The 10576-nt window shown below is 36.0% G+C and overlaps 1 non-coding gene across 1 annotated transcript; it reads right to left on the bottom strand.

Moving 5' to 3' along the window:
• Positions 1 to 6992: 6992 nt before the first annotated feature.
• Positions 6993 to 7099, bottom strand: LOC129316983 (small nucleolar RNA R71). The gene has a single exon (XR_008594891.1). It is a non-coding gene; the product is annotated as a small nucleolar RNA R71 (small nucleolar RNA).
• Positions 7100 to 10576: the final 3477 nt, after the last annotated feature.

Here is a 10576-nt window from a genome sequence, read left to right as displayed (position 1 = left end):
GGAGATTTATAAAGGGGTTTAGTGAAATTGCTTTGCCTATGTCTAAACTCTTACAAAAAGATGTTGATTTTGTTTTTGATGATGCTTGCAAAAGGAGTTTTGACACTTTGAAAAGCATGCTCATTTCCCCTCCCATTCTTAAAGCCCCAAATTGGTCTTTACCTTTTGAGTTGTCATGTGATGCTTCTAATTTTGCTGTGGGAGCTATGCTTGGTCAAAGAGAGGGCAAGTTATCATATGTGATTGCTTATGCATCTAGGACCCTAGATTCAGCTCAGGTTAATTACACCACAACTGAGAAAGAGTTGTTTGCTATTGTTTTTGCACTTGATAAATTTAGATCATATCTTCTTAACTCTAAAGTTGTTGTGTACACTGACCATGCTGCTGTGAGGTACTTGTTTAAGAAGACAGATTCTAAGCCTCGCTTGATTCGATGGGTGATCTTAATGCAAGAATTTGATGTGGAGATAAGGGATAGGAGTGGTTCTACCAATCAAGTAGCGGATCATTTGTCTAGACTACCTCATTTAAAAGCTACTATGGTAAACTCTAACCCTACTATTCCTTGTGATTCATTTCCTGATGAGGCATTGTGTGCCATTTCATCTAAGCCTCCATGGTATGCCTCTTTTGCTAACTATATTGAGTGTAGAGTCTTGCCTCCTTGTGCTTCACGTTTTGCCATTGAAAAATTGAAAAGAGAGTCTAGATTTTACATTTGGGAACCACCTTTGATGTGGAAGATTTGTAGTGATAAAGTGATTAGGAGGTGTGTTGATGATGTTGATGTGCCTTCTGTTCTTGAATTTTGTCACTCTCATGCATGTGGTGGTCATTTTAGCTCAAATAAGACAGCTAGGAAGGTTTTAGATTGTGGATTGTATTGGCCTAGCTTGTTTAAAGACTCTTATGAATTTTGTAAAGCATGCTTGAAATGTCAAAAGGTTAGTAGTTGGGGTAAGAGACATGAAATGCCTCAACAACCCATTTTATTTTGTGAGATTTTTGATGTTTGGGGCATTGACTTCATGGGTCCCTTTCCACCATCCTTTAGTTTTGAGTACATATTACTTGGTGTTGATTATGTTTCAAAGTGGATTGAAGCCATTCCTACTAGAACTTGTGATGCTAAGATTGTTTTGAAGTTTCTCAAATCTAATATTTTTTGTAGGTATGGAGTTCCTAAGGCCTTGGTAAGTGACCAAGGATCCCACTTTTGCAATAAGATGATGAAGGCTCTCTTGGCTAAATATGGAGTGCATCACAAAATCTCTACACCATATCATCCCCAAACTAATGGCCAAGCCGAAGTATCAAATAGAGAAGTCAAGAAAATCCTAACCAAGGTGGTGAACACAAATAGGAAGGATTGGTCTTTACACTTGGAGGATGCTTTGTGGGCTTATCGGACCGCTTATAAGACTCCCATTGGCATGTCTCCTTTTCGATTGGTGTATGGAAAGGCTTGCCACCTCCCTGTGGAGATAGAGCATAGGGCCTATTGGGCCATCAAGAAACTAAACTTGGATTTCCATCTTTCGGCTAAGGAGAGATTTCTTCAAATGCAAGAACTTGAGGAGCTTAGGTTGGATGCCTATGAGTCTTCTAGAATCTATAAGGAGAAAACAAGGATCCTTCATGACAAGCTAATCTTGAGGAAAAAGTTCCAAGAAGGAGATCAAGTCCTCTTGTTCCAAACAAGGTTTATTCATAAGCATGCCAAGTTGAAGTCTAAGTGGGAGGGACCATATTAGTGACCAAGGTGTTTCCCTATGGGGTTTTGCAACTCTTGAATAAAGCCACGGGTTCCACTATGCAAATCAATGGTCACCTATGCAAGCTCTACAAAGATGCCAAATCACTTCAAAAGGAGGAGGACTTCTCTCAACATGTTTTTGAACCACCATGATAAGGTTGTATCTCTCTAACCTTGAGCTTTTACCTTCCTTTAATTGATATATTTAATGATAGGTATAGTTCAAGTGTGGGGGAGATGAACCTAGTAGGAAAATTAGAGTTTATTTGCTTTATTTGACTTCTTTGTTTTGTGTTTTAGTTTGAAAAAAAAAAATATCTGCACCACACTTTTGTTATGCATTCATTATTGATCTCACCTTATTTTATCACTAGTCTATACATACATTGAGGACAATGCATGATTTAAGTGTGGGGGAGAGAAATAAACATTTTGTTTTGTTTGTTTGGTTTTGTTTGGTTTTGCAAAAAAAAAATTCAAAAAAAAAATTTCTTTGTTTTGTTTTGTTTGAGGTTACTTAATTACCTAGCTCTTGAATGGATATTTTGATTCTTGAGATGTGGTAATTTTTAGGATTGAATAGGTGTGAAGTGAACATTCTTTTACCTTGAATTAATGGATTAGAGTGGCATATTACCCATTCATGGAAGAGGCTAAACACTCATGTGTGATTAATTCCTTAGTGATGTTACCCTCTAGAATTTGTTTCACTTCTTAATTAAGACCATATATCTTGCACTTGTTTGATAGGAGATGAGAGATGGCATTCATAAAAAATAGCCAAGAGCCAAATAGCCAACCTATTATTATTTATTATCCTTTGTTAGCCACTTTGAGCCTTTGGTTTGATTCTTAAAAAAAAAATATTCACCCTATTTTTCCCCAAGGAATGCATGTTACACTTTTATATGTCTTTTTAATATTCATTGCATGTCCTAGATCAAATGAGTGGATGCCTATTATCATTTCTCTATCCATTACTTCCATTGTTTTCAAAGAGTTAGGGGCAACCAAAAAAAAAAACAACAAAGATAGATTTGAAAAAAAAAATATAGTCAAAAAGAAAAGAAATAAAGTTGCTAGAAAAAGAAAAAAAAAGAAGAAAAAAAAAAGAAAAGAAAGAAAAAAAATAAAAATAAAAATAAAAAGTTGCCTAGCTCATCCATTCCATTTGTTTTATTATTTCTTATCATTTCTTTCCATCCTCATTGTGTTAAGGTGTTCACTCAATTGAGTTAGGTTATGCTTTGCATATTAAGGGGATATATCTTGATTTAGCATTATTTTGATGCTAACCCTATTTTTTTTTATATACATGCATTTCTTAGACATCCTTTCATTACCTATATCACAACCTAATAAAGTCCATTTGATTCTTGATTGCAAGTGCTATTTAGTGATGGAGATGTAGAAGGGTTACAAATTCATAGTAGGGTTTATCCTAAGAAATTTTGAGTGAAATTTAATACCTTATACACTTTGAGTGATGAGAGCAAACACTTAACCTAGAGAGGCTTACTCTTTGACATTGATTCTTGGTAAGGGTTTGTTTGTGATGTGCATAATTCTTTCGTAATTATTGCCACATTGATTGATAATTTGTAGAAGTTCATGAGCTAGTATTTTAGTGACTTGAAACAATGTTTTTCTCTTATTTCTTTGTCTTATAGTTTCTTTTGGGACCTTTTTCACTTGATTTTGCCCGGAGTGCAAAAGCTAAGTGTGGGGGAATTGATAGAACACATTTGTTACCCACTTTTATTTGTCAATTAGGACCATTTTATTAATGATTTATCACCTTCAAGTGCACACATTGCATTAGATTTGGAACTTTGCCTAAGTTTCTAAGATCAGTGCACTAGGGGCATTTTGGTCCAAAAAATGAACTTTTGAGAAAATGTACAAGAAAAATTGACAAAGTGCATTTTATGTCCAGTTGATGAATGGTGAAATTATATTTTTAAAATTCATTTTAGTTTGGGAGTAATTAAATAAAAAAGTCAACACTTTCTTAAGTGTCTTAGTTTGTCCTAGTTTTTGGTTTGCCTTTGTGTGAAAATTTTTATATAATTTTGTGCAGCCTGAAACTTGGTTAATTTAATAAATTCTCCCTTCTAATTATGAATTTAATTCTGGACATGAATTAGATTTTATTATATCATATGCTATTTAATTGAATTATGTGATTTATGTGACATAGGTGGCATGTGACTTGTGCATCAATTGGGCAATTGAGGTCAACACTCCTTGAGGACAATGGCTGATGGTTTGCACGTGAATTATGATTATTTTGAGGGATTAGATCAGCTAAAATGATGTGGATGACACATGGGAAATTAGGCACACATTGGAATCATCTACAAACCAATAGGAAGTTGCCACCTTGCAAGTGTGACAAGGCTCCCATTTACATTTTAATTTCTTTTTCCTTATTTTAATTAAGCTTCAGCTGATGGGAGACACCAAGGAGCACGCCATTTTAAGTCCCAAATGGGATCCAACACATATCTCATTCATCTTCCACATTCTCTCTCTCTTGTTCATAGTGTTCTTCATTTTCTCTCTTTTGTTCTTCATTTTCCAGCACCCTAACCTCCATTTTCAGCCACCAAACCTCCACAAAACTCATACCATTCTTCTCCTCTCTTCATTTTCGTTCCATCCCTTCCATTTTCACAAGGATTGAAGCTCATTTCCATCATTCAAGAGCTATGGAGTTTGGCCTTCACAAGCAATCACTAGGGTTCTTGAAGATGAAGATTGGCTAAGTTTCTTTGTGGAATCCTAGAGAGATGAAGATGGAGGATGAGTCTTGAGCTTCAAATTGGCTAAGTTCTTTTGTTTCCTATCCTCTTCTCTTTTTACTAGATGGTTAGATTCCTTAATCTAGGGTTTAATCATCTTAGCTTATAAATTCTAATTTGAATTTGATGTTGATGTAAAGAGAGAGGATTGTTTCATTTAATTTCTTCCTTGGACAGCCATGACTGAATTTTGCCACTCTTTGTTTGGCACATAATCTTGTGTTTTTCAATTAGTGAATTTCTTGTGTTAATATTGCATAATCTTGTGGTGTTAATGCTTGTGTTGTTGAGTAGCTTGACATAATCTTGTGGTTGCTCAATTTATGTGTTTGACCATGGCTGTTGAGAGAGGATTTTGAGTGAATCACTTGGCTAATGTCTTCACCAATTGGTTAATTGAACTAGGGACTTTAATCTAAGACCTAGGGAGGTTAGCTAATTAGGTTAATTGGCTTAGGATAATTTTCTTAAGTCATGACAGCTTTAGTCAAGAGGAAAGGGAAGCTAAACTTAGCCTAATCATGAGAAGATAATGAGTCCAAAATCAACTAATCTCTAGGGTTCCATTATTGTAAAAAGGGAAGTTCATTTCACTCACTTTCACTAGCATTTTAATTACTTGCATATTAGGTAATTAGTTTAGATAATTAGCTAGATAACTAAATTCCTACAAACTTTGGTTGATTTATTTCACTAGATAACTTTCAATTAGACTTAAAACCATTCCTTGGGAGATGACCTAGGGTTGGCCCTATATTGCATTAGGGTTAGCTTTAGTGTAATTTTGAGGATAAGCGACTAATTTCCTATCAAAATTTTGGCGCCGTTGCCGGGGAATGGTTTAAGTTTAATTCTAAGGTTGTTTAGTACTTAATTTATATTTTTAGTGTTCCTGAAAATTTTTTTGAAAAATTATAAAAATTTGTGTTTTGTGTTTTGTTTAGTGTTTTTTGTGTGTTTTGAGTGTTTTTATTCTGTTTTGAAAAAGAAAAAAAAAATTAATGCAATTTTCGTTGGTTTGGTGTAGAGCTGAAAATACTCTGTTTCTAGTGTCTCTGTCTGAAATTGAAAAATTAACTGGGAATGAGTCTGAGGGAATTTGAACTTGAAATTTATTTCATTGAAAGCTCTATATCCTAGCTTCACTTTAAAATTGGTTTGGTCAATTTTGGACGTGGGAAGTGTCCTGTGGAAATTTTACAATCTAACAAGGTCCAGGGAGCCATTACAGAGGATTTCCAAAACCCTGTTTCAATTTTGAGTTAGCATATCTTCCTCTTTGTGCGTTCAAATTGATTGATTCCAGTTTCATTTTTCTTATCGCTGTCTTATCTTTGTTTCTTGTGTTTAGGATTTTCTTCAATTTTTCCATTTTCCTATTTGAAAGTTTGTTAGAAGCTCTGAAGGTCTTCTGGACGAAATCCTGTTTCTCCAGACTTGAGGACCAACTTGTGAAAAATTCTGGGAACGATTGGGCAGGATTTTTAATCTAAAAGTTTTATATAATTTTCCTGTATATCTCTTGTGTTTCTCATAAAAGTTTCAGGGGAATTTATCATGTGGATTTGCTGATAGAAAATTCACAAGTTCACTGTCTCCAGAGAGCCTACTGTGCGAATTCCAGAATTGCCAAAGCTTCTTGATTGAGCATTTCTAACTCTCTTTCTACTTGTTTGGTGTTATTTTTTTTTCATTTTGTTGCTATTGAGTTTAATAAAAAAAATAAAAAAAATTATTTCTCTTGCTTTTGTGTGTTTTGAATTGTTTCATGTTGATTTGCATTTTAGTTTAGCTTGTTCTTTGTTCTTAATTTTCTTGAGCTTGATTAGTGCATGACCCGAAGAAAACATACCTCTTTTGTTGAATTAGATCCAGAAATTGAAAGGACTATTTCTAGATTGAGAAGATCACAACCTATTCTTGATTCTCATTTGGTTTGTAATTCAACAATGGAAGGTATCTTAGGACATGAGCATGTGCATAATGAGGGCCATGGGAATGGGAATGAGAATTTGCATGATGATGGCCATGTTAATAATGAATTTGAAGGCTTGCATAACCCTAGAGAGGAGAGGAGCATTAGGCAATTAACTCAACCTAATTGGCATGATAATCCTTATGGCTTATATGTTCCTCCTACTAATGTTCAATTTGAAATTAAATCCTCCTTGATTAATGCATTGCCTAAATTTCATGGGTTACCAGGAGAGGATTGTCATAGGTTTTTGCATACTTTCCTATTGGTTTGTGATACTATGAAGCCTATGCATGTAAATGTTGATGATGTTCAAGCTAAGGCTTTTGTATTTTCTCTTGAAGGTTTAGCAAAGGAATGGTATTTCAACTACCCTTCTTATGTGAAAGTGAGCACATGGGCTGAGCTAAGAAGACTCTTCTTAGATAAATTCTTTCCAAATTCCAAGGTCACCAATTTGAGAAAGCAAATCTATGGGGTCCAACAAGGAGAGGATGAGAGTCTCTATGAGTATTGGACTAGATTCCAAGGCCTTTTGGCTAAATGCCCACACCATCAAATTTCTAGTGAGAATTTAGTCCAATATTTCTATGAGGGCTTGATTCCAAGAGACAAAGTTAACATTGATGCCGCTAGTGGTGGATGCTTGATTGACCTCACTTCCTTAAAGGCTTGGGAACTAATTGACAAGATGGCTTCAAGTGGTGCTCAATACTCTACAAGGGAAAAGAGAAATGTGAATATGGTAGGTTCCTCAGTTCTTAATGATTCATATGTGGACTTGCTAGCTGCCAAGATTGGGAGAATGTTGGCTCCACAAATATCTCAAGTGAGCAATGTAAGTACTTCTCAAGCACTTGTCCCTTATTCTTGTACTTTTTGTGACTCACCTATGCATGTAGAAAGCAATTGTCCTATTAAGTTTGAACAAGTAAATGCTATCTACAATGGAAAACAATCCTATGGTGGGAGGCAAGGGCAAGGAGCTTATTCTAATACTTACAACCCTTCATGGAGAGACCATCCTAATTTCTCCTATTCAAATCCAAATGTGGCTTTACAAGACAATCAACAAAGAGGATCCTATCAAAACACCTTTGGCCGTGACCCTCCACCTCATTTGTCTCAAGGTAGCTCTTCTCAAAGCTACAATCCAAGTGGTAATTCTCTTACACCTTCTTCTAATTCTTATAGTGATAGGAGGCTTGTTCCAATTGAGAGTTCTTCTAATTCGAACTCTTCTAATGATGTGAATGTGTTACGTAAGCAGTTGATTGAAATGAACTCTTTGTATAAAAACATGTATGATGGCTTAGGGAACAAGGTAGAGAGTATGGGTAACAAGTGTGAGAACATGAACTCTAAAATTGATGCCCTTACTTCTCAAATGAATATGCTTGCTAACCAATTAAGTGCAGCCAATGCTCAAGCCTCTACATTACCATCCAACACCGTTGCTAATCCTAAAGCTAATCTTAATGCTATCACATTGAGGAGTGGCAAGGAGTTGGGAGAAAGAGTACAAGAAGACAAAAGACAAGGGAAGGCCGAGAAGCCCTCTTTAAATTCTTCAATTGATGTTAATGTTTCTAGTTCTTCTTTTGCTCCTAATGATGCATCTTTTTGTAGAGATGATGAGGATGAAAACATTGAGGAGATCATATGTGAGCAACCACCATCTAAGGTGGAAAAGGGGACTATGGCCGAGTTGTTTAGTAAGGAAAAAGAGGGAGAGGCCGAGCAAAGTGAAACAAGAAAGGAGAGTTCAAGGAAGGAAGAAGGAAAGCAAAGTCAAGAGATTATGAAGAAGCTTCCTTTTCCACAAGCACAAGTGGTCCCTAAGCAAGTAAAGGGACAATTTGATCAAGAGGTATATGATTTCTTCCACAAGATTCATGTTAATGTACCCTTGATGGATGTAGTTAAGAACTTTCCTAAGTATGCCAAATTTTTGAAAGATTGTTGTACAAATAAAAGAAAATTTAGGCCTAATGCAAGGGTACAATTACCCTCATCTGTGAGTGCTATCATGAAGCCTCAACTCCCTATAAAATGTGAGACCCCGGTTCCTTCACAATTCCATGCAAGATTGGCAACACACATTTTTCTCATGCATTGATAGACTTAGGTGCAGCCATTAATGTTATGCCTCTTTCAATTTATCATGCCTTGAGTCTTGATTGCATGCATAAGACACCTATGATATGCCAATTAGCGGATAGAAGTGTTAGAAGACCACATGGAGTAGTAGAAGACTTGTTGGTTTGTGTTAAAGGTCTATTATTTCCTGTGGATTTCTATGTGCTTGATATGTCAAAAGAAGGGAGTGGGGATGATATTTTGATTTTAGGAAGGCCATTTATGAGGACTGCCCGTACATTGATTGACATGGAAAAAGGTAGTTTGATTTTGAAATGTGGAGAGGATCATGTTATTTTTAATATATATGAAGCAATGAAACATCCTTTTGAGGATTATTCTTTGTTAGGTGTAAGTTCCATTGAGTTATTGCTTCATGATGCTTGTGAGTCTCACATGCTTGATTCTTTCTCACATGTTGATGATGATTTGTCTCTTGTTACTACTACATGTATTGATGGATGTAGTTGTCCTATTTGTTTAGAGATTGATGCATGCTTGAATGATGCAACTACTTCTTCTCATGATTTGTTTAAAATATCTCCTATGCTTGATCTTGAAATGCTTGAGAAGGGTATATCTTCTTGTGTTGTAGGTACTAAAGCCATTAAGGCCGAATCTATGAGTTTTTCTCCACTCGAGCTTGATGTTCTTAGGATTCCCAAGCTATTGGAGGAAAATTCTACACTTTCACATGTCGAGGCCGTGGCTCAAGTCCAAGCACTTGAGGACAAGTTGCAAGAAAAGGGGGAGGCTGTAAAGAAAGAAGAGGAGAAATCAAAAACAAGTGAGAAGCCTAAAAGACAAGATAGTACCATGGAATATTCCACCAAATTAGACTTGAAGAAGCTCATTCCCTCTTGTGTAGAGCCACCTACCTTGGAGTTGAAGCCTTTACCATCCAATCTCAAGTATGCATATCTCATTGAGAATGAGAAGCTTCCGGTAATAATTTCTAACTCTTTATCTCTTGAGGAAGAAAATGCATTACTTGATGTGTTGAGAAAGAACATACATGCTATTGGTTGGACTTTGGCTGACATTCCTGGTATTGACCCTATTGTGTGCACACATAAAATTTTTCTTGAGGACAATGCTAAGCCCATTAGGCAACCACAAAGGAGACTTAACCCATTGATTTTAGATGTGGTAAAGAAAGAGGTTGTTAAGCTACTTAGTGCTGGGATCATCTATCCTATAGCTGACAGTGAGTGGGTGTCTCCAACCCAAGTTGTACCTAAGAAAGGGGGGATTACTGTGGTAAAAAATGAGAAAGGAGAGCTTGTTCCAACTAGAGTTCAAAATGCTTGGAGAGTGTGCATAGACTATAGGAAGCTCAATAATGTGACTAGGAAGGACCATTTTCCTTTGCCTTTTATTGATCAAATGCTTGAGAGATTGGCTTCCAAGTCCCATTATTGCTTCCTAGATGGGTTTAGTGGGTATTTTCAGATTCCTATAGCTCCTAGTGACCAAGATAAGACTACCTTTACATGCCCCTTTGGTACATTTGCCTATAGGAGGATGCCTTTTGGTCTTTGCAATGCACCTGGTACTTTTCAAAGATGCATGATGTCCATATTTTGTGATTTTATTGAACATTGCATGGAAGTCTTTATGGATGATTTTACTGTGTATGGTGAGTCCTTTGATTCATGCTTGCATTCTTTAGATAAAGTGCTTGGTAGGTGCATTGAAAAGAAGCTTGTGCTTAACTTTGAAAAATGCCATTTCATGGTAGATAAAGGAATTGTTTTAGGCCATTTGATTTCTTCCAATGGCATAGAGGTGGATAAGGCCAAAGTAGATGTGATTGCTTCTTTGCCATATCCTGTTTGTTTGAAAGATTTGAGATCATTTTTGGGACATGCAGGCTTTTATAGGAGATTTATAAAGGGG

The sequence above is a fragment of the Prosopis cineraria genome, unplaced genomic scaffold, assembly GCF_029017545.1.
Source record: "Prosopis cineraria cultivar Desert tree isolate PC_DT_omini unplaced genomic scaffold, ASM2901754v1 PC7, whole genome shotgun sequence".
NCBI lineage: Eukaryota > Viridiplantae > Streptophyta > Magnoliopsida > Fabales > Fabaceae > Prosopis > Prosopis cineraria.
This window is presented reverse-complemented; position numbering and strand designations above follow the sequence as displayed.